A 23,558-nucleotide genomic window follows, 5' to 3' on the forward strand; every position below is an offset into this window, starting at 1 on the left:
GCTTGTGAGGTATATATGTTATGGTCTCTTCCTGTACAAAACACTTTTACTTTCTGTAATATAAAGCAACAATTTTCTTATGTTTGTGAGTTGAATGTAAATAATGAATTAAGTGGTTTGTTAGATGAATTTAAAGATGTGTTTCCTTTTGATTTACCAAGTGGCCTTCCACCAGATAGGGGTGATATAAATCACCCAATTGACACAAATAAGGATAGTGCTGAATACAAAGATATGCAGATATATACATGGGCGCAGTGCGCTGGACTGCGTGTTCTCCACCTCGACGATGCAACCTGCTGTTCACCTCGAAGTCCGCTGCAGCCTGCACTGTCTCCTGTCTGAAATCTGTGAACAAAGACGGAATCTGCGCATGTCACCGGTCTGTAATCTGCGAGCAAAGAAGTGTACCAGACTGCTGAAGAAGTCGGGTATAAATAGCCGAAAACGGGACAAAAAACAGGGCGCCAAAAATGCCCAGTCAGCCGCCTGCCTGCTACAGGTCGGACTGCCACGTGGCAGTCCGACTGTGCAGTCCGACTGCACTAGGCTACCTGCCTTGCTGCCCCTGATCAGGCTATGATCTGATCTCTAACACCCCCTCTCAGAGCCTGGGCAAGGCAGAAGCCTGAGGGATCTGGAATGTCTCCGAAGGAGAGCCTGAGGAAGTGCCTTCGTAAACAAATCCGCAAGATTGTCCTCCATCTTGCAGTACTCCACAGTGATGGTCTCATCCAGAAGCTTCTCGCGGATGAAGTGGTACTGGATCTCTATGTGCTTCGTCCGGGCATGAAAAACAAGGTTCCTTGCCAAGGCAATGCAACTCTCATTGTCACATCGCAGCAAAGTAGGACGAGTCTGGGGGCACCCAAGCTCCTCCAATAATCTCCGAAGCCACACACCCTCACATGTGGTGGAAGACGCGGCCCGATACTCCGCCTCAGTAGACGAAAGGGCTACCGTGGGCTGCTTCTTGCTACTCCATGAAATAAAACCTGTACCCAAGGTAAAACAGTAACCTGTAGTAGACCGCCTGTGGTCCACATCACCGGCCCAATCCGAGTCGCTCCAACCTGCAAGTACAAGATCTGACCCATCTGGCCCTGCGGGGTAATGAATCCCTAAATCAGACGTCCCCCTCAAATACCGAAGTATCCTCTGAGCAGCCTGCCAATGCACCGTCGTAGGTTCACTCATGAACCCTGCCAAGAGCCCAACAGCAAAACATAGATCAACCCGAGTGTTGAGAAGCCAAATCAAGGACCCAATCAACTGACGATAGCGGGACGCATCCGCCAAAGGAGAAGCTGAATGGGAAGTGGCCTTCCAGTTCGGATCCATAGGAGTAGATAGGGCCCGACAATCCTCCATCTCAAAAGACACCAAGAGCTCCTGTACATATCTCTGTTGAGAGATGAAGATCCCCCTCTAAGTCTGATAAATCTTATGGCCCAAAAAGAAATGGAGTAGACCCAAGTCCGTCATCTCGAACGTCCGATGTAAAGCTGACTTCGTCTCCTAGACCTGCTGTGCAACATCACCTGTGACAATCAAATCATCAACATATAAGACAAAAAGCACACAACCATCCTCGGAAGTGTGAACATACAGTTGCGGATCGGCCTTGGACCGCCGATATCCCAACTGAGATTGGAGGAACGAATCAATCTTCTCGTTCCATGCACGCGGAGCCTGCTTGAGGCCATACAAGGCCTTCTTCAACCTGTAGACTTTCCCATCTGAAGATCCAAAGCCAGGAGGCTGCTCAACATAGATCTCCTCCTTCAAATCACCATTGAGGAAGGCCGACTTCACATCCAACTGGTAAACAGGCCATCTCCTATGGCCAGCCAAAGCAAGAATAGCTCTAATGGTCGCCATACGAGCTCTGGGGGCAAAAGTATCATGACAGTCAATACCTGGGCGCTGTGCAAAACCTTTAGCAACAAGGCGAGCCTTGTGCTTATCCAAAGAACCATCGCTAAGATATTTGGTCTTGAAAACCCACTTGACTCCAATCACCTTCTTCTTCAGGGGGCGGGGCACGAGTGACCAAGTGTCATTCCTCTCAATAGCCTCCAACTCGGCTTCCATAGCTTTCTTCCATGGTGCGGACTGTAAAGCCTCCTTCACGGAGGTGGACTCTCGATCCTGCATAACACAGGTCATCAAACAATAGTTGGAGCAAACAAGCTCCGTAGAATGTGCCCTGTGCCTCCGTGACCGTCGCAAACCATCCTGCGGTCCCCACTCCTCAGGAACCCCCTCGATCCCTGAATCACGGAGTGTGTCACGGGCCCAGCGAGAAGGAGGCCGAACCTCCCCTCGTCTCTCTCCATCAGCAAAAGACTCTAAATTATCCACCGGTGGTAACTCCTCAGAGGTGTCCGGTGGAACAATAGACTCTGTGTCAGAAACAGAATCATAATCAAAAGGCATGGGCTCCAGTGGAACTATAGAAGGAGCCCAACTCTCCCCTGGATCTCCAAGAACGGGATGCTCCTCACCCGTTGAAGTAGCCGGAACCTCCACAAACCGCACATCACGGCTAGTGTACACATCCCGCTTGACGGGATCATACAGTCAGTAGCCTTGAGACTGGGAGCTGTAGCCAACAAATACTTGTTTTCGGGAAGCTACTTCAAATTTATCACGGTGAGCCTTGGGAATGTGAACATAGGCATCACACCCAAAGACCCGAAAGTAAGAAACATCTGGCTTTGTCCCAAAATAAGCCTCAAATGGGGTCATCCCTTCCACGGCCGAAGTAGCGGATCGATTACGGATGTGGACTGCAGTAGCCACAGCCTCGGCCCACAGAACCTGAGGGGTCTGTCGGTACTCCATCATGGTGCGCGCCATCTCGATCACACTGCGGTTCTTCTGTTCAAGAATACTATTTTCTTCAGGAGTGTTGGTATTGGCAAACTCCTGGTGAATTCCTCTATCTGCACAAAACCGAGCAAACTCATTAGAAACAAATTCACCTCCCTTGTCGGATCGCAAGGTCTTCAACTTCCGGCCCGATCGGTTCTCCTCAAAGAGAAGCCAATCCTTGAAGTGCGAGAAAGCTTCTGACTTTAATGCCAAAAAGTAGGCCCATGTCATCCTGCTGTAGTCATCCACGATCAGCAGGAAGTACGAGCTCCCACGCAAGGACTCGTTCCTCATAGGGCCACATAGATCCGTAGATACTAGCTCCATCGGTGAAGTAGACCGCCGCGAAGCTGTGTGGGGAATGGCATCCCTATGCTACTTCCCCCAAATGCAGGAGACCCATGGTTGCTGGCTCACCACTATATCCGGCAACCCTCGAACAAGCTGTCCACGTGACGCCCTCCGAAGATAGTCATAGTTCACGTGACCAAACCGAGCATGCCATAACTCGGACTGTGACTGAGAGGTAAGAAAAAGAGTAGAGAGGACGGTGGAAGACTTCACTTTGTAAATGCCGTTCTCCTCATATCCGGATGAGAGAACCTTCCTCAATCCACGATCAAGGACTCGCACCGTAGTACTGTCAAACTCCACCAGAAAACCAAGGGAGCAAATCTTATGAACTGAAAGGAGATGGTACCCTAAGCCTGGTACATGCAAAACCTCTGAGGTATGGGTACCACCTCGTCCATCGGGAATAAGTTGCATCTTACCCCGGCCTGCAATAGATACTGAAGAGCTGTCTCCAATGAGAATCTGCCCACGCGAGGGTCGCAACTGGGCAACACCATCTGATGAAGGAGTCATGTGCCGTGAGGCACCACTGTCAACGATCCACTCTTGAGCCTGGAGAGTTGTCATCGCAGTATCAAAAGCATTCGGTGAAGCGTCCTCAATGACAGCTAGATGAAGAAATGCAACTGATGAGGGTGCAGCCACCGCTCCAGAATCCTTGGTGTCCTTCTTCTTGGTGTCCTTCGTATCTTTGTCAGGGCAATCCTTCTTCCAATGGCCAGTCTTTCCACAAATATGGCATGTGGAGTCTTTGTCCTTGTCCTTCTCCTTCTCCTTCTTGGACTTGTTATCCCCCTTCCTCTTCTTTTGGTCCTTCCCCTTCTTCTGAGAGGCTTGACCTTTCAGCGCCTCCGACTTGGAAGCATTCTGTCCCTTTAACTGTTCCTCTTGGTCCAAGACCATAGGAACCAACTCTTCCCAACGAAGAGTAGACTCTCGCCCCAAAGCAATAAGGGCAGAGTAAAATGTACCGAATCGTGGCGGCAACTGGGACAATAGAGTGATCGCCATGTCTTCGGAGGAAATCGGCTTCCCCGCATTCTGAACCTGCATCTGAAGCTGCCTTAGCTTGTTAATGTGCTCCCACAGCGAAAAAGACTTATTTACGTACAAGGTCCGCATCTGTACCTCCAAAGAAACCCGCTTCATTAGGGTCATCCGATTGTACATCTGATCAAGCTCCAGCCATATCTCCCGAGCCACCGTCAAGTGCTCGATGTGAGCGATCACGGCTGTAGTGCATGATAGAAAGAGAAAGGATCGAATCCTGGCATTCAGTTTGTCCCAATGAGACTGGGCCTTGGCCAACTCCGCACGAGCATTGGAAGAGAGTTTGGACTCATCTCTTACCGAGGGCCGGTCAATCTCCTCCTGTACCGACTCCGCCAAATCATAGGACTCAAGGATGGCCAACATCATGACGTGCCAAATGCGGTAATTATCGCCGTCGAGCTTCTGATCTGCAGGAAGAGCCGGTAAGACCATAATCGCCTGGAACTCCAAGTCAATCTCTGTAGACATCTTCACCTGCAATGCCTTCACAAACGCAAAAGCAGCCCCCTCTGACTGGGAAAACTCAGCCTGCTAAGGCTCTTCCGCGTCCTGAACCTTCTTCACCCGCCGGAGGCGATGAAAAAGCAAAACATGCACTTGTAGGCTGAAAACTCAAACTTCCTCCGCGTCAAACAGCAGTAAACAGCAGCAAATCCACCACCTGAACTCCTTTCCTGTGCGCCCACACTCGTTTCAGCCTTGTTCCAAGGCGCAGCCCTCCTGTCTGCCCTTAAACGCCAAAAACGCAAATTTGTGTCGCGATGGAAACTCCTCTTCAGGTTGATTCTGCGCTCAGTCAGCCCTCAAACACTACTCTGATACCATGTCAGAGTGCAGCGGTGCGGAAGCGTAGGACTGAGAGAGAGAGAGAACGCAGAGAGAGAAGAGAGAGAAAAAGACAGTGGACGATGAAGATCTGCTGTATAAAGAGTGCTGAATACAAAGATATGCAGATATATACACGGGCGCAGTGCGCTGGACTACGTGTCTCCACCTCGACGATGCAACCTGCTGTTCACCTCGAAGTCCGTTGCAGTCTGCACTGTCTTCTGTCTGAAATCTGCGAACAGAGACGGAACCTGCACATGTCACCGGTCTGTAATCTGCAAGCAGAGAAGTGTACCAAACTGCTGAAGAAGTCGAGTATAAATAGCCGAAAACGGGACAAAAAACAAGGCGCCAGAAATGCCCAGTCGGCTAATGCAGCCGACTGCCTGCTGCAGGTCGGACTGCCACGCGGTATTCTGACTGTGCAGTCCGACTGCACCAGGCCACCTGCCCTGCTGCCCCCAATCAGAGGCTATGATCTGATCTCTAACAGATATCACCAAGATACAATAGCTCCATGCGAAAAATTTTACACTTAGATAGTTTTGCAAATAATTGCTCTCGTCTTAAGGGATGTGTAAGATGATCCACAAATGTTTCGCATGCTTCTCCCACGACTTACTATAAATGAAAATATCATCAAGGAAAATAACTATCCACTTTCCGAGATACAAAGAAAATAAATCATTCATTATCTATTGAAAAGTTGCAAGGACATTTGTTAATCCAAAAGATATGACCAAATTTTGATAATGTGCATATCACATTCAAATACAATTTTCGAGACATTCTCTAAGACTATTCATATCTGATGATAATCAGACCTAAGATCAATTTTGATGAAATATCATGCACCACAAAGTTGATCTATAAAAATATACCCAAAGACCTTTAAAAAATCATGCAAGTCAAATATAATTATTAACAAAATAACCATTGCAACTATTGGCATTAGCAAAACAATCTTCAATAAAACTTTAGAAGATATACCTAAAGCTTCAAGAGTAGTTTTTGAAGTCTTAGAAATAGACTTGCTCTTCTTATTCTAAGGGCACTCCTAATCGCTGCAAAAGTGACCAGTGGTGGCAAGCGAAGTAATAACCCTTCAAGCGATCCTCACTGCAAGTGACCTTATGCTTACCATTTTTCTTCTTATGCATCTCCGAAGATGGTTGACGAGTTGTTGCTAAAATAGAAGATTTATTTAACTTAAAAATAAAGGCAACTCCATGGGATCCCCTTGTCGACTAGCTATAAGTTTGTATACCTATAATATCTTTGAGTAAGTGTAACAAATAACGGAGCACCTTATCTTGGTAGTCCGAGAGCAATCCAAAAAGATATTATATATAGAGCAGTACTTAAGAATCGTCTAAGGCCTTTGTTTTATGCAACAAATCTTTAAACTCTTATGAATATACATCCATGCTCTTTTTCCCTATATCTAGCTCAAATAATTTACGAAAATTTTCATAATCCAATCATTAGTTATAAAAACGATTTTGAAAAATGGATTAAAAATCAGTCTATATCTTCGGCTTGTGGCATAGCCCCACCCACCAAGCATACACCTTCCTTGTAACATGACTTATATCTATACAATACACTAAGTGTCATTGAATTGATACAAATCAAAAATATCATCCATTTAGCCAACCATAAATTAATGTTCATCTTATGATATTTATTCTCCCCTTTAAAGGGATCAGGTTGAAACTGAAGAGGCAACATGCCCGTGGCTTCGGGCACAAACGAAAAATGAAGAATACATAGCCCTTAATTTGAGCTTGGAGAATCGCCACTAACAATGAATCTCTATCAGATTTGAAGGAAGAATACGCTTCGAGATCCTGCAAATGTGTATCTTTAGCTTCAAGAGAAGCCGGACAAGCATCCTCATGTGATGAGGTTTAGTAGAAATAGGTGCATCAAAAGATGTGAGAGAATATATAAACTGAGAGAAAGTAAGAAGATTGAGAAAGCGCACAAGAATGTCTAATCAAAATTGAGAGGGAGACAAGGCAATATAAAGAACAGGATTGTAAACAGAGTGTTTACTGCAGATTTGTTCAATCTTTTTTTCTTAATAAATAAGCGAGCAAGCAAGTGACAACTTTGTTAATATCCAAAGGCTGAAAGAAAGAAGTTTTGAAAAAGAAAAGGAAAAGAAAAAAAAGGTTATCATAGGCTTCTTTCTTCATTTACTTCCAAAAAGAAAATATATGTGACATCAATAAATTTTTCCATGATTGTGACCTGCCTGCCTTCCATGATAGAAGGCAAACCACTCCTCCCCCCTTCACTGACACTGTGCAGGTCAAACGATTGTTGGTTACCATTTTGTGCACACTGTTAGACTAGCGATGACTCTCCCTCTCTCATCTGCACAACGACCATCTCTCTCTTCTTCTCTCACTATCTGCTACTGCTTGTACAGAAAGAGAGAGAGGCCATAGAGAGATCATCTCTCTTTTTTTTCTCTCGCTCTAATCACAATTAGCAAAATGTCTTACAGTCTCTCTCCCTACTACATAAATTTTCTCTCTCCATGACTATTTCAGAAATGTCAAACTCTATCAATCTTTCACTCTCCCCAACTAATTCTCACACTCTCTCTCTCTCTCTCTCTCACACATCAAGGTAACATTGATAGTCAACTTGTTTTAACATTAGGCACAATGTTAACATTAAAATTAATGGTAACATTAACATGAAATATTAAATTGACAAATATCATTGCCAATGAAAATTTTAATGCCTATACAAACTATAAGATTTCAGCTTCCAATGGTGGTCTGCCATAGCCCTAGAGTAGCAACTCCCCGAATTCCAATTATCAAAACCAGTGAAATTTCTTGTGTAAAAGCATCACCCCAAACACAAAACCCAAGCATAAGTATCAGACAATAAACATCCTTGCCATCGTACCTGCCACCCACAACAGGTGCCCCCCGTTTATGCCCCTTCCATTAGAAATGTCCCATACAACCCTGAACAAGATAAAGGCATACTTGTCAAGTGTGAACCATCACAGTTCCATGAGCAAAAGTGGTTCTATGTGCATCATCAAATCTCACATCCAATTGTAGAATGACACTCTGATACCAATGAGATGTCTCCCTAGGATCCAACCTACACACAAGACACAACACAAGCCATATTCACAAATAAAAGGGACTGGACATCAGACTCCCCTCCCAACCATAGAGCCAAACAGACTCACCCCTAAGCCTAGGAGCTTGAAGCACTCTAGGTCACGACCATATCTCAAGGATTGGCATCCCATACCACCAACCCGTACCATCCCGGTGTACGAATGCATCAATCAAGGGGCTGAAATCAATATTCCTTCTTAAATAGGGTGGTAATTCCTGATCAAGTACTTAATTACAACAATCAGTAAATAAACATAAACTCAATTACACACTTTACCCTCATAATCCTGGACAATAGACACCCTATTGGCCCCAAAATTAGCACCCCTTTTTGTATTTCTTTAACTTCATTGACTAATGGATTGGATACAAGCTGAGATTCCACAATCTCCTTGGCTGATCCAATCCCTTGCTGTAGACACAATTGCACACAAATTGGGCAAATTGCCCCTTGAATTTCACCCAGGATTTCCTTTAATTAGACCCCAAATGGCCAAATGCTACCACAAATTCAGAATGGATGGACTAGCATTTGAAATCCCTAACAATATCACAAATTGCAGGTGCTGATTTCAATATATGATGCCTTCTACCGATGGCATAGATCCTAAGTGACTGCTAAAACTGATTTTTTGCAAAAATTTAGGGTTTAAAGGAAAATTCCCTCTATTGTCCACCAAATCTGGCTAAGATCTACTCCAAATGGTTGAGATGAACTAAGATCTGAAAATGGGCTAGAATATGTGAGAGAATGCCAAAGAGAGAGAGAGAGAGGATTCGGAGATTTGTTGTGGAGAAACCTTCCAATCTGCTCGCTACCTATTTAAACCAGCAAGAAACGCAGTCACAGCATGCAAGCACCACAATGTTGTCGCCAGTCCCTAATGGGCCTTCTCCTACTATGGCCTAATTGTTGACAACTCCAGATGGTTGTCGCCTGCTAAATCTTCTGTTTTCTGCTCAAAAAATGGACCAACAACCTTCTCTCTCTCTCCTCCTCCAACTGAAACTTATATGAATGGCTGAGACCAAGCCCCAAAAGCGTTTTTCCAGTTTGCATGGGTATTCTTGCCAAGTGGCAGCCTTTGTAAACCTATTTTTCAATATTATACAACTATTAAATTAATTTTCAGTATTAAGTAATTCTGAATATTAATTTCAATCATTCTGACCTTACACAAAATTAAATGTACCCATCCATAATTAAATCAGCTAGGCCATTGCAACCTAAAGTGGTCCCCCACCACTAACACTTATTGGCCAAACAACTATCCTAGGGTCAAAACTTACACCAACTGACCACCAAAGCCCGACTAGCATAACTTATCAAAACTTTTGCCTTTAAAGCCCCCCACATCCTCGAAGTCCTTGACATGTCACCATGAAATAACTACCATGTGCTAAACAACCTTGCACAATTGATTAATAACTTAATCAAATGTTATCAACAAAATTAAAGCATCTCAAAATTTCACGTCTCGTGTTGATAGACCTCCCCCTTGCAATCTTTGTAATCATACTCGATTGCATTGCATTGTGCCAAAAGAAAAGCATACTGCACTAGAATTTCCATAAGGCATCAAAGTCACAACATGGCCATTGTTGCCTAACCATGTCATATGCCCCAAACCTGCTGAAAATTTCCAGCCAACATAAACATCTGATAAAACTCAGAAATAGCCCAGAATTGTTACTAAAAGCCCATTGGATGTATCTGTAACTCATGTTTCTCAAATATTCTAACTTCACAACCACAGTAAAACGTATTCTTAATATAAACCATGGCTGAAAGTATCAATGGCATTCGCTAACATGTTGTTGCCCATGATTGAAAACTAGGCATAATCTTATTATAAATTGGTCACTTACTGATCTAAGAACTAATCACAAACTGATTGCAAAACTAATCAGTAATTGATGCAAAAATTATCCCAAAAGTGATCATAAATGGTCCTCAAACTAATCAAAAATTAAGCTGAAACTCGTCAAAATTTTGTCTTAGAATTAAGGCCAAAATGTATGCCAAACTGATCATAAACTAAAGCAAAAGTATAGTTTCAGTGCTCCAATGAAACTCATACTCATCTACATACATCTCACAGTGACTAGTACACTAAGTAGTAATCCCATGGCAAACATACTATCAGCACAGTACCTTGGATACACGCTAAATACATCCAAGATCGACTACATACGAGAGTTATCCACAACTGGCAGAGAGAAAGTGGTATCTTCCCCTTGAGCATCAAGTAGTGCTCCCAATCCCTGCTCTGCTAAACCTGACTGAGCCCGATCCAAAGTCGGCTCTAACTAAAAGAGCATCTAAAAAAAGTTGCAACAACTAACGACACTTTGTCAAGTCATCCTTCTCCATCCACTTTGCATCCACTAGTGAATAATTCTGAAACTTCACCAAATATCTCCTAGAAACTTTATCTTTGATCTTTCTTTCCTTATGTCCCAAATGCAACTCGAGTATCAAATTTTCATCCAAATCCTCAACCTCAAGTTAAATTTCAGCAGATCGTCCTCTTGCACATCTCCACGAAAAGGCCTCAACAAACTGGCATGAAAGGCATTGTGTATCCACCAATGTGGAGGTAATTTCAACCAATATGCAACATCGTTAATCTTCCCCAACACTTAGAAGGACCCATAGTATCTCATACTTAACTTCGAATACAACCTCTCTCTTCCTTTCATCTTTTTTAGCCTTGCCTTTTCAAAATGTAGCAATACATAATCACCCCCTGCAAACTGCAAAGCATGTCTATGGCAATCAGCTATCTTCTTTTGCTTTTTCTGTGATCTCTAAAGTGCACACTTTATTTTTATATAGATTACATCCAAGTATTGCTCATAGCGATCAATCTCAAATATCTTATCCTTAGTCTATAAGATAGCTAGTACATTCTTACCACCCTCAACCAACTTAAAAGGAGATTTACCAGTGAAGCTATGCACAGTGTTGTTCTAAGCAAACTCAACCAATGGTGAATACTACGCCCATTGTGACTTGTGGTTTGAAACATAGCATCTCAAAAGATCCAATATTGTGGAATTTGCTTCTTCAACATCACTGGAATAAAATTGACCAATTTGCTAAACTTATAATAAATGATAGTTTATATCCCATCATTTGTTATAGGTATTCTAAAGAGCTCAAAAATAAAATCCATTGCAATGCTCTACCAAGGTCTATCTCGAATAAGCAAGGGTTGCAACAAGCTCGATATTTTTTACATGTATACTTTACCTTCTAACATATGATGCATATACTAACAAACTACTCTACATCATGCCTCAAAGCTAGCCAATAAAAAAAATACTCCACTACCTTGACTATGGCATCAATATGTCTATGTCCTAGATACAAAGGAGCATGACTATCAGTGATAACTCTAGGCCTCAACTACTTTATAAGACACAATTATCCATACATCATCAAAAATCCATTTCTAAGCACAAAGTGCTCATTCCTTTGGCCATTGAAAAGTTTTTCATATACATTGGCAAAACCCAAATCCACAGCATATTATTCCTTCATGGCATCCAACTCAATGTGATAAACCATGTTGACAACTGAAATTTGCAATGTACTTGATAGTGCATCAGCCACAACATTCTTTTTAGCATCAATATGTACAATCTAAAAATGAAACATAAAGAGAAAATTTGCACATCTCATACGCTTCTTTGACAACTTTGTATACATCAGAAAGTACCTCAAAGTCTGAAAGTCTACATGTACTCCCAACAAGTAATGTTTCCACGTAGACAATGTATGAATTACAACCAAGAGCTCTTTCTCATAGACCTGTAAATTCTTCTCTACACCGTGGAGAATTTGGCTCTCATAAGCCATAACTTCATCATCCTGTATAAAAACACCCCCACTGTTGTTACCACATGCATCACATTGAACCACAAATGACTTCCTTACATCGGGCAACACAAGCATAGGATCTAAAGTCTTTTTTTTTTTCAACTTTTCGAATGCTGAAATTTCCATTGCAATCCATCTAAATGGCACATTATTCTTCTGCAAAGCATGCTTGCAATTTCAACAAACCCACATACATACTTCTTGTAGTAATAATATAAACCCAAAAAGCTACACATCTCATGTACATTATTCAAAGGTGACCCTAGCCAAATTAAATACTTCTAAAATTTAATTTCAACCTTTTTAACCCTAGCCAAAATTAAATGTATCTTCCCATCCATTATTTTGACCCTAGCCAAAATTAAATGTATCTTCCCATCCATAATTAATTTGGCAGGCCATTTGCAACCCAGCGTGGTCCCCAACATCTGTTGATAAAACCAACCTTCCTTTCGTGGATGGGTGGTAATCCCCTAATTACAACTTAGTTACAGCAATAACATTTATTACAAAACTGAGAAATGCAAATTAACTGACAATCTTGGACAATGGACACCTTGTTGGTCCCAAAGCTGGCGCCCCTTTCAATATTTATTTAACTTAATTGAAGAAGTTAATATACAATGGGGTTCTCCTAATCCCTTTCAGTATTCCAACTCCCCTTGCTATCCAAAATGGCCAGCTAGACTTCAATCTTATTTGCCCCTTGATTTGAGCAGTTAATTGGCTTTCACCCGCTTTGATGGAGATGGAAAATGCCCCAAATTCATTGATTTGCTGGTCTCTCCTCTTGAATTTGACTAAGAACAGTTTCAGCCCTATTGAATCTAAGTCTTGGAGCTTCCAATTTCTGGCACGCTTCCTGAGACTGCTGCTAAACTCTAATTTCTGCTGTAAATTAGGATTTACAGAAGAGAAATTTGCAATTTCTCAACCTCCAAGGGTCCAAATGCTAAGATCTTCAAAGCAAGGTTGTGAAATGGTTGGGAGATGAGAGAGAAAGTTGTAGAGAGAGAAAATTCAGAGTTTTGTCGCGATCAATCAAATGCAGCTGCTACCCTGCTACAACAACTTATAGATGTAAAGAACTAAAGAAAATCAATCATTTATTGTTGTTGCCTTGTCTCAACAACCTGTAGATGCTGCCACCTGCTATTGATTGGTCTTCTCCTGCCCTTGGCTACCTCAGAAGGTCCTCCGATGGCTGCAAATCAGACCAGCAATATCTCCTCCCTCTCTCTTGTAGACTGAATACACTAAAAATGCCTCTCTTCAGCCTCTAAAGACGTTTTTCAAACTTGCATCGGCATTTTTGACAAGTGACAACCTTCCCAAATGGTTTTGCCAGCAATATCTATAATTAAATATTAATTTTTAATCTTTAAATATTAAAATTAATATAATAATTATTTTAGTGTCCTAAAAAATAATCTAACTGGCCAATAATTAAATTAGCTAGGCAACTTTTATTCCCGAGTGTCTTTGCGCCATCTCTGGCCATCAGATTGGTATTAGATACCATTAAACACCACTTCTCTAATGTCACCAACTGACACTTATGACCAAATGAATGACCCAAGCCAACAACTGACACTAGATACCACCAAGTACTTATGCAGCATAGCTGCAACTTTTGCCTTTGACATCCCGTGAGTTCCTCAAGTCCTAAGCTCGTAAATTTACTCCAACCCCAATTACACCTCACATGTGCAACATTTACTTAATCATGTGATTAAAAATTAATCCACATGTTAAGTGAGGTTTCAAAAATACATGTCCTCATGACAGTTGACCCTTAGACTAGCATTAACTAATTAATTAATGCTAGTCTTTAGTGTCATCACTAACACTTATTGGCCAAAAGCAACTGTCCTAGGGTCAAGACTAACACCAACTAACCACCAAAGCCTAGCTAGCATAACTTATCACAACTTTTGCCTTTGACACCCACTACATTCTCGAGGTTTTTGGTCTATTACCATAAAATAACTACCATGTGCATCCCATGTCCTAAACAGCCTTGCACATTTGATTAATAACTTAATCAAATGTTATCAACAAGATTAAAGCATTTCAAAATTTCACATCCTCCTGACATGAGCCATGGGTCCAAGAGTAGTGATCACACAATGAATATGTACAATAGGGCTTTTGAGTCCTATAAATAGAGCTCAGGTGTCCTAATATCAAAGCACACTTAGTGCACTTGCAATGTGTCACTTTATAACCACTATGACTAATGCTACTAGTGCCCATCAGGATGTCTAGGGATGTAACAAATAGGGATACGATAAGCACATGATGGAAATCCTTGTGTGGAAATAACCAATGGAGTGTGTGAAGGGACACCATAAGTAAAAGATGGATATCCATGTATTTGAGAGACCCATGGAAAGGGTAGTGAAGGTCCAAGGGAAGAGAGTGGGATACCCATCACAACCATCCCATGATAAACATATATGCTCACTTGCAGGGGTGTGCAAAACACAATGTTAAAGGAAGGCATTTCCGCTTATGATGTACTAGACACAGAGTGGCATTCACCTATGGGTAGCTAACATGTGGTGTTCAGCCCTCCAGTAAATGCAACAGTGTACCACCTAGAAGATGACGTCAACTAATCACCAGCAGTAAAGGAAGATTGGGCGACAACTGATAGAAGTCGATCGGGTGTTGGGTGGCCTGTGCAGCAGCCATAAACATAGGCTGGAAACTGACAATCAAGGTGTTGGACAAAAGGGTGGCCTGCTGCAGCAATAAATGCAGCAACCAAAGGGCAACAGCAAGGTAAGTGCTTGCTGAAGAAGGTGAGGCAACAATCGCAAGGGCTGGACAGCCACCAAATGATAAGGGCTGATGGCTGGAAATCTACAAAAGAGTGATGACCTACAAAAACAGGATAGGTTGAATGGTGGGCAACCTATATATTAATAGATGAGTGGATCCTCCCAAATTAAGGTTTGGCTTATGGGACACACAAACTCTCAAGGAACGCTTTTCTTTTTTACATGTTTTGGGAATGGCAAACCAATATGATTAGCAAGATCGGATGGAAAAGGTCTCCCAAAGAGACCACGAGGATTGCAAAAGTGATAATAGAACATGAAGACCAATGTTTAGATTTCATCTGGTCAACCAATTCATGATCTCTTTATTCTCTCTTTTTTCCTTCACTTCCTCAGAATGTGGTATGTGCAAGACGGGTAAGAGCTTTTGCTTGTTTACTAATGTGAGTATGCAAGGTTGTGTTAGCCTGCTCTTTGTCATTCTCAGTCTGTCATCTCCTGGTTGTGAGCTCCTGTCAGAGTCTCACAGGAGACAGAGGAGCTTTGTCAGTTCGTTTAGTGGCTGTCCTTGTCAGTCTGCAGCCTTTGGGAGTCGTACAGCCCATACTGGGCTGTTATTCTGCAGTTGGCCCAGTTTCCTGGGCAGGTCGGCCAGATCTGGCCAAAGTCGGCCAGATCTGGCTGGTCGGCCAAATCTGGCCAGGTCGGCCAGATTTGGCAGGTCGGCCAGTTTACTGGCCTGAGGGCTATATATAGCAGCCCCCCCAATCATTCCAGCATTGTACTCTGCAAGTTCAGCACTGTCTCCGTCATCTCCGTCTCCGGCATTGGTGCTGCCATTGCTTCCAGTCTGTTCTGGTGCCCTCACTGACGCTCCGGGCTGCGTGCAGGGACTGCTCTGTCCATTTCAGTGTATTCAGCATTCATCTCAGTCAGTGCAGACTTTCTTCCTTCATTCTCTACTTTCTCTCTCCTCTCCTCTGTGTTCGTGTTCTTCTTCCGTTGCGCACTCTCACATGGTATCATCGCCTAATTGAGAGCACGGAGGACATACCCTCAGGAGTGAGATACCTTACTGCTGCTGCCATCTGACCAACACCTGCCAGGCGACTTCTTCTGGAGGCCTTTCAGCCTGCGTTTTCCTGTCCACGCTGTCTACAGAGGCTGCCACATCATCCAACGACGCAACAACCCTGCGTTTTCCACCAGGCTGTCCCTCCTTCTGCTGGGCGACTGATCTACAAGCTGCGTTTTGCTGTTCTGCTGGTCGCTACCACTCCAGGCAGCACATTTCCTGCTGGAGACTTCTTTCCGGGCTGTTTCCTGGTGCTGGTGGTCTCTTTTTTGGTGATCGTCATCAGTTATCTTTGCGTTTTGCAGATCCAGGTGTTTGTAGGCATTCACAGCCTGCGTCTTGGTGGTTGGTGACCACATTGCTGGTCATATTTCGACATCGGCACAACTTTCTTTGGTATTTTGCAGATTGGAAGATGTCTTACCAGTTTTCAGGCTTTGATGACTCAGAGGATGAACTTCTTTCTCATCATTCCTCTGAGCAGAGGCGGGATTATCATGAGGTTCGACATCGGGAAGAACCTCCTCGCACTCGTCCTTCTTCAATCCGTGCATCTCAGAGGGTTCCATCTACCGCGAACGTTTCTTCAGTGAAGACTGCTTCAGATGTGCGGATGCCTTCCTTGATTCCCTCTATTCAGGTGCCGATTCTCCCTTCCTTTCCGAAGGAAGATAAGTTGGATGGTTCCAACTACTCTAGTCATGCAAGGTGGCCTGCATCCTCGATACATTTGACCTTTGGGAGCTTGTTTCTTCACCCATCGACCGTCCCCCCGCGCATTCGTCCGATGGCACCTCTATGGACCGTGCAGCCTTATGGGATAGGCTCAACTCTCGAGCCCGTTCCTTTCTTTTTATGAGTCTCCATGATTCCGTTCTTGTCCATGTTCACAGGTTACAGACTGCGGCGGAAGTGTGGCGGAAGCTTGCGTCTTTATATCAGCACAAGACATTTGCCCACAAGATTTCCTTGGAGAAGAAGTTGCGGATGCTCAGTCTTGATGATTCTCCTTCTATGAAGGAGCACATCACGAAGATGGAGGATATGCGAGGCGAGTTAGCCTCTCTTGGTCGTATGATATCGTCTGAGGATATGGCGATGATTCTGTTGACTCAGCTTGCCATCACCCCGATATGATGTCTTCTATACCAGCCTCCACCTCGAGGAACCGTGAGACACTCCTATGGGAGGAGCTTTCCCCGCTTGTCTTGGAGCATGACAAGCGACTCAAAGAGGTGGGAGCCAGTGGCTCCACCAAGGCATTTACGGCCGGCACAGGTGGCGGCAAGAAGAAGAAACAAAAGAAGGAGAAGGCCAAGGACAAGAAGGAGGAGGACAAGAAGGATGCGAAGGAGAAGAAGCCCAAGTGTCCCCATTGTGGGAAGGGCACTCATCCCGAGGAGAAGTGTTAGCAAAAGTATCCCCATCTGAAGCCTAAGGAGAAGGACTCGAAAGCGGCCCCAGCCACAACAGAATCTGCGTTTGTACATGTCTTTGTTGAGGAGGATACAGCCCTAGCTTCTACCACACAGGAGAAGCCTTGGCTCGTCAACAGTGGAGCATCTTCCCATATGACCTTCCGTCACGATTGGCTTCAGGATCTTCGTTCCAGAGGGGGTACCGTCACCATTGGTGACAATTCTACAGTCCCTGTTCGAGGCGTGGGGACTTTACCTATGTTCTCTGACAGGCGGTCTTCCTCCGCCAAAGTTCTCTATGTCCCTGATTTGGGTTTTAACCTATTATCTGTGCATGGCCTTACTCAGTTAGGTACCCGAGTCATTTTTTCACAGGATACAGTCACAGTGGAGGATGCTTCTACAGGTGATGCTCTTTGGACAGGTACACAGGAGGGTGGGCTTTATACGCTCATAGCCTTGGCTGCGTGGCCTTCCCATAAGCTTGGGCTGCTTTGGCATGCTCGGTATGGTCATTTGAACCTCGATTCTCTTCGGCGGGCTTCTAGGAGGAAGATGGTGGAGGGACTTCCTGATTTCCCTCCTCTTCACACTTTGTGCCCTAGCTGCTTGAGGAGCAAGCAGCACCGGCAGCCTCACCCGCAAGTTGCTTCTAGGAGGGCTACTTCTCCGCTTGAGTTGGTTCACACCGACCTTTGCGGACCTATGGGCACGGCCTCCCTTGGGAAGGCCAAGTATTTGATGCTGATTGTGGACGACTTTAGTCGTTATGTGTGGCCTTATTTCTTGGAGTACACGAGCGAGGCGTACTCCCGTTTCTGTGAGTGGCAGGTGTTTGTGGAGACCCAAACAACTTCCAAGGTTCGTGGCGTTCGAGCTGATCACGGTGGCGAGTTCACTTCTCACCTTTTCTCTTAGTTTTGCAGGGCTCATGGTATTCGGGTGGAGTATTCCCATCCGAACACACCATCAGAGAATGGTGTGGTGAAGCGTGCGAATCGGACCATGGTGGAGATGGCCCGATCTATGCTGGAGCATAGGAGTCTTCCTCATTTCCTTTGGGGTGAGGCGGTGGCTACAGCGGTGCATATTTGCAACCGCTCTCCGACTTCGACTTTACAGGACATGACTCCTTATGAGGCTTTCTTTGGCAAGAAGCCTTCCGTGTCCCATTTTCGCATCTTTGGGTGCGATGCTTTTGTCCATGTGGACAAGAAGAAGAGGAAGACGAAGTTCGACTCTAAGTCGAGAAAGCTTATCTTCGTGGGTTATAGTACGACCACGAAAGGATATCGGCTCTACGACCCGACGACGCGGAAGGTTGAGGTGAGCAGGGATGTGATCTTTGATGAGGCTTCGGCCTCTAAGGATCCGATTGATGGTTCCGTTACAGATGCTTCTTCGTCATCGACGAACCCCCCCCCACCTTCTCTCCCTTCACTTCCTTCCAGGATACCCCTTAGCACCCCCACTATTCCTCCTCATTCGGCTTCCCTTTCCCCTTTGGTGAATGTGACTCCGTCTTCTACGAGCTCTTCCACCTCCACTTCGGAATCTTCACGGGATACACAGCCTTCTTCTGATGCGGAAGAACTACCTTTACTCGGTGAGGGGGAGTCCCTCTCCGATTTGGGTGCTTTGCAGGTTCTGGAGACCCCCCAGTCTCCCTCACAGCAGCAGGAGTCTCTCAAGATTCCTTTATGGTATCGTCGGCTCATGCAGGATTCAGGTGTTACTCACTTTCCTGCTTCTTCTACAGGTCCACGTCGATCAGCACGTTTACAGGCCCAGCGGGATAGTTCACTATGTGTGAACTATGCTCTTATGTCACAGATTCTTCAGGATTCCGAGCCTTCCACTGTGGAGGCGGCTCTTGCACAGGATATTTGGAGACAGGCTATGCAGGCCGAGCTCGATTCCGTCAAGCGAAACCATACGTGGGAGCTTGTTCCGCGTCCCGCGAAACGGAAGGTGATAGGTGTGAAATGGGTCTTTAAGACCAAGTATCTTGCAGATGGCTCCTTGGACAAGCATAAGGCTAGGCTTGTTGCCAAGGGTTTTGCACAGCGCGCAGGCTTGGACCACTTCGAGACTTTTGCTCCTACAGCCAGGATGTCCGCCATTCGAGTTCTTTTGGCTCTTGCTGCTCACCACCGTTGGCCTGTTTATCAGATGGACGTCAAGTCTGCTTTTCTGAATGGCGTTCTTGAGGAGGAGATTTATGTTTCACAGCCTCCTGGTTTTCTTGTGCAGGGAAAGGAGAATCATGTCTACAGGCTGCGGAAGGCTCTTTATGGCCTGAAGCAGGCTCCTCGTGCTTGGTACCAGCGGATTGACCGCTTCTTTCTACAGAGTGGCTTTGCGCACTCCGCTTATGATCCCAACCTCTACTTATGGGTTGTGGATTCTCTTTCTGTGTTCCTTATCTTGTATGTGGATGATCTTATCATTACAGGGAGCGACACTCAACAGGTGGAGCATACACGGTCCATTCTTCAGCAAGAGTTTGACATGACAGATCTAGGGATCCTTCACTTCTTTCTACGCCTGGAGATCTATCAGATGGCACAGGGCATTTTTATCTCGCAGCACAGGTACATCTCCGAGCTTCTTTCAGAGTTTGATATGGCTGAGTGTCGGCCTATCTCATGCCCCATGGACCCCGAGTCCAAGCTTTTGACAGCTGGAGTTCCCCTTCCAGATCCCACCCGTTACAAGTGCCTTGTCGGCTCTCTTATCTGGCTGCTTCACACTCGGCCGGATATCTCTTTTGTGGTGGCTTTATTGTCTTCTTTTATGCAGACTCCTACACAGGATCACTGGCAGGCAGCCTTACGGGTTCTTCGCTATTTACAGGGGACTCGATCCTTTGGGATCATGTATGGAGATGGGATTACCCTTTCTGGATGGAGTGATTCTAATTGGGCAGGTGATGTGGATTCGAGACAATCCACTACAGGTTATGCTTTCACCCTTGGATCCGGTGCTGTCTCTTGAAGCAGCAAGAAGCAGCCTACTGTGGCACTTTCTTCTACAGAGGCTGAGTATCCGGCCCTATGTTCGACTGCTATGGAGGCAGTTTGGCTCCGTCACTTACTAGCAGAGATTGGCTTTTCCCAGACCAGACCTACAGAGCTGCGCGTGGATAACCAGAGTGCTCTTGCTCTGGCCAAGAACCCGGTGTTTCATGCTCGCACGAAGCACATTGAGGTTCAGTATCACTATGTTCGAGAGCGGATCGTGGATTCGGAGCTGGTGGTGGTCTATTGTCCTACGGCGGCCAATGCAGTTGATCTCTTTACGAAGCCTTTGCCTCAGGCTTCTTTGCTTCATCACATGCGGTTCTTGGGTCTTCAGACCCTCCCAAGATCTGAGAGGGGGTGTTAGCCTGCTCTTTATCATTCTCAGTCTGTCATCTCCTGGTTGTGAGCTCCTGTCAGAGTCTGACAGGAGACAGAGGAGCTCTGTCAGTTCATTTAGTGGCTGTCCTTGTCAGTCTACAGCCTTTGGGAGTCATACAGCCCATACTGGGCTGTTATTCTGCAGTCGGCCCAGTTTCCTGGGCAGGTCGGCCAGATCTAGCTGGTCGGCCAAATCTGGCAAGGTCGGCCAGTTTACTGGCCTGGGGGCTATATATAGCAGCCCCCCCCCAGTCATTCCAGCATTGTACTCTGCAGGTTCAGCACTGTCTCCGTCATCTCCATCTCCGGCATTGGTGCTGCCATTGCTTCCAGTCTGTTCTGGTGCCCTCACTGACGCTCCGGGCTGCGTGCAGGGACTGCTCTGTCCATTTCAGTGTATTCAGCATTCATCTCAGTCAGTGCAGACTTTCTTCCTTCATTCTCTGCTTTCTCTCTCCTCTCCTCTGTGTTCGTGTTCTTCTTCCGTTGCGCACTCTCACAGGTTGGACAATGAGTGAGGCATCATCATAAACCTGCATTTTTTTGCATGTTGGTTTTGACTTTACTGGTTACAAAAACTAGGTTGACGCATGCAACTAGGTTTAGGTAGTGGTATTGTGTTTGTTTTTTATTATTGTGTATTCTATTAGCATAAGAAAGTATGTATGAGAGTAAGGATCCGAGATCGTCACGAGGACCGTCAAGATCAAGAGGATCAAAGCAGAGACCGTGATCATGTAGATCACAAGGATCAACACAAAGACCACAGAAATGGTAATGTTGATTGAGATGCAAGCCACGAGCAGCCATTGTGATGTCCAACATCACTTCATAACTCCCATCTTTCTTCATCATCCACATCTTCCATTCCATGGATGGCCATCATGGCACCGCAGTTGCACGTGCCCGTTTTTTTTCCAACTTTCAAAGAAAGACAAGCTCCATAGCTCAAATTGGGCCCTATGGTCATGCAAGTTTAAGTGTATCTTAGACCCTCTCATTCTTTGGGACTTTGTCACCATCCCTTAGTTGATCTAATGCACTAGTTTCGGCAAACTTGTGGGACCGGCTCAATTCTCGTCGAGCCAATTCCATAAGGCTTGCTTCCTTTTAAGAATCACGCTTTGATCTTGGTAGTTGAACACCCTCATTGACAAGTCATCATTGTCAAGTGGACCTCTAAGGTGAAGGTCCACTCAAATTATACCTCACATAAGCACAAGGTCTATTTAGAGGCCACAGGCTACATTCAATAAAGACATCAAATACACTTAGACTTAATCTTGTGGATTGGTGCTAGCTCTTGCATCACATTATAGATGCCCCAATTTACTAATATGAAAGTCAAGAGTGCCTTCTAAAATGGGGAGATTCTAGAGCAACTATTGTTAGAGCTGTACATTTCATGGGTACTGGGCGCAATTGTTGGGTTTGTTATTTGGGTGTGTTTATAGGCAGATGGGCAGCTCATTAAGTGCTCGCTCATTTGTCTCAAATCTCATCATATAGTCTATATACACTACACTCCTCCACTCTTGTTGTATTGGATCACATCCATCTAGAGAAAGGGAGGCTGGAGGTATTGCCCGTCACGGCACATGCCATCACCTTCGTAGCTTGGATGGTACATCTCGTGTTGTGTTAAGATTCCATTGCCGTTCGTTCATGCTTTAAGTTATTGTGTTCCCTCCTCCATTGTTGATTCTTCCAATGTTCAGCATGCGTGTTCTTCCGCTTTTGTTGTTCATTCTCATATGGTATCAAACAACAAGTGTTGCTGGCTTTGGTACTTTGTGCTGCTGTTACTCAGTGTGGTAGATCTGCTACAAGCTGGTCTACTGCTCCAGGGGCCGCCATCAATTTCATTTTACTTTTGACAGTCCATATCTGGTGGGCAACCCGTTTTTCAGCATGCATGTGATGCTGTTAATGATTGTGTTTTGATGTTGAACATCATCATTTCAACTGGCCGAACCTTCTTCTTGCTGGGCAAGCTCTTGTGGATATTACAGATCCCACGTTTCCAGCTGTTACACCTGTGTTTTCAGCTTAGATTGCTTCATCATCGCCTACACATTTTTTGCCTTCATCACATGTGTGTTTTTGTGGCTGGTAGTAATCTCGTTATATTTCAGCTTTAGAATGGGCTCGTGTATGTTGGTCGTCGTGTTCATGCACTAGATATTCTGCACTATTTTGTTCCCATCTCTTATATGCCTGATTGAATTGTGTGATTAATTGGTAAACCTTTTGATTATTCCACATGGTTGATGAGTACCCCAAGTGAAACATCCACTTAGAATCCAACCTACATACGAGACACGATACGGGCTATATCCATAAACATGAATGGACTATGTCAGACTCACCTCCCAACAATAGAGCCAAGCGGGCTCACCTAGAGCTTGGGAGCTAGCAACACTCTGGGTCATGACCACGTCCCAAGGACTGGTGTCCCATACCACTCACCCACACCATCTCAACGTACAAGCGCATCAACCCATGGGCCAAGAGTCCAAAAGTGATGGTCACCCAATCATGTGCACAATAGGGCCCTAAGTCCTGTAAATAGAAATCAATTGTCCTAATCCCAAAGTGCCCTTAGTGCATTCGCACTAAGTCACTTCATGACTATTGTGAAAGTGACTTAGTGACCAATGCTACTAGTGACCATCTGGATGTCCAAGGATGTAACACTTCCCCCTTATGAATGATTGTTGTCCTC

General features: G+C 44.8%; 1 protein-coding gene across 4 annotated transcripts in view; it reads right to left on the reverse strand.

Annotated features, from left to right (window-relative positions):
• LOC148032499 (uncharacterized) overlaps positions 1-23,558 on the reverse strand; it is a 72,297-nt gene that overhangs the window by 44,512 nt on the left and 4,227 nt on the right. For 3 of the 4 annotated variants that reach the window (XM_087683180.1, XM_087683177.1, XM_087683179.1), the window contains one exon: positions 11,993-12,144. The exons of the other annotated variant lie outside the window; for it this stretch is intronic. The gene's annotated coding sequence lies outside the window, so the exon portion shown is untranslated. The remainder of the gene's footprint in view (positions 1-11,992; positions 12,145-23,558) is intronic. 4 annotated transcript variants of the gene reach the window in all.

Source organism: Lygodium microphyllum, chromosome 8 (assembly GCF_053477565.2).
Source record: "Lygodium microphyllum isolate KBCC chromosome 8, Lygodium_microphyllum_v1.1.10, whole genome shotgun sequence".
In the NCBI taxonomy this organism is placed as follows: domain Eukaryota; kingdom Viridiplantae; phylum Streptophyta; class Polypodiopsida; order Schizaeales; family Lygodiaceae; genus Lygodium; species Lygodium microphyllum.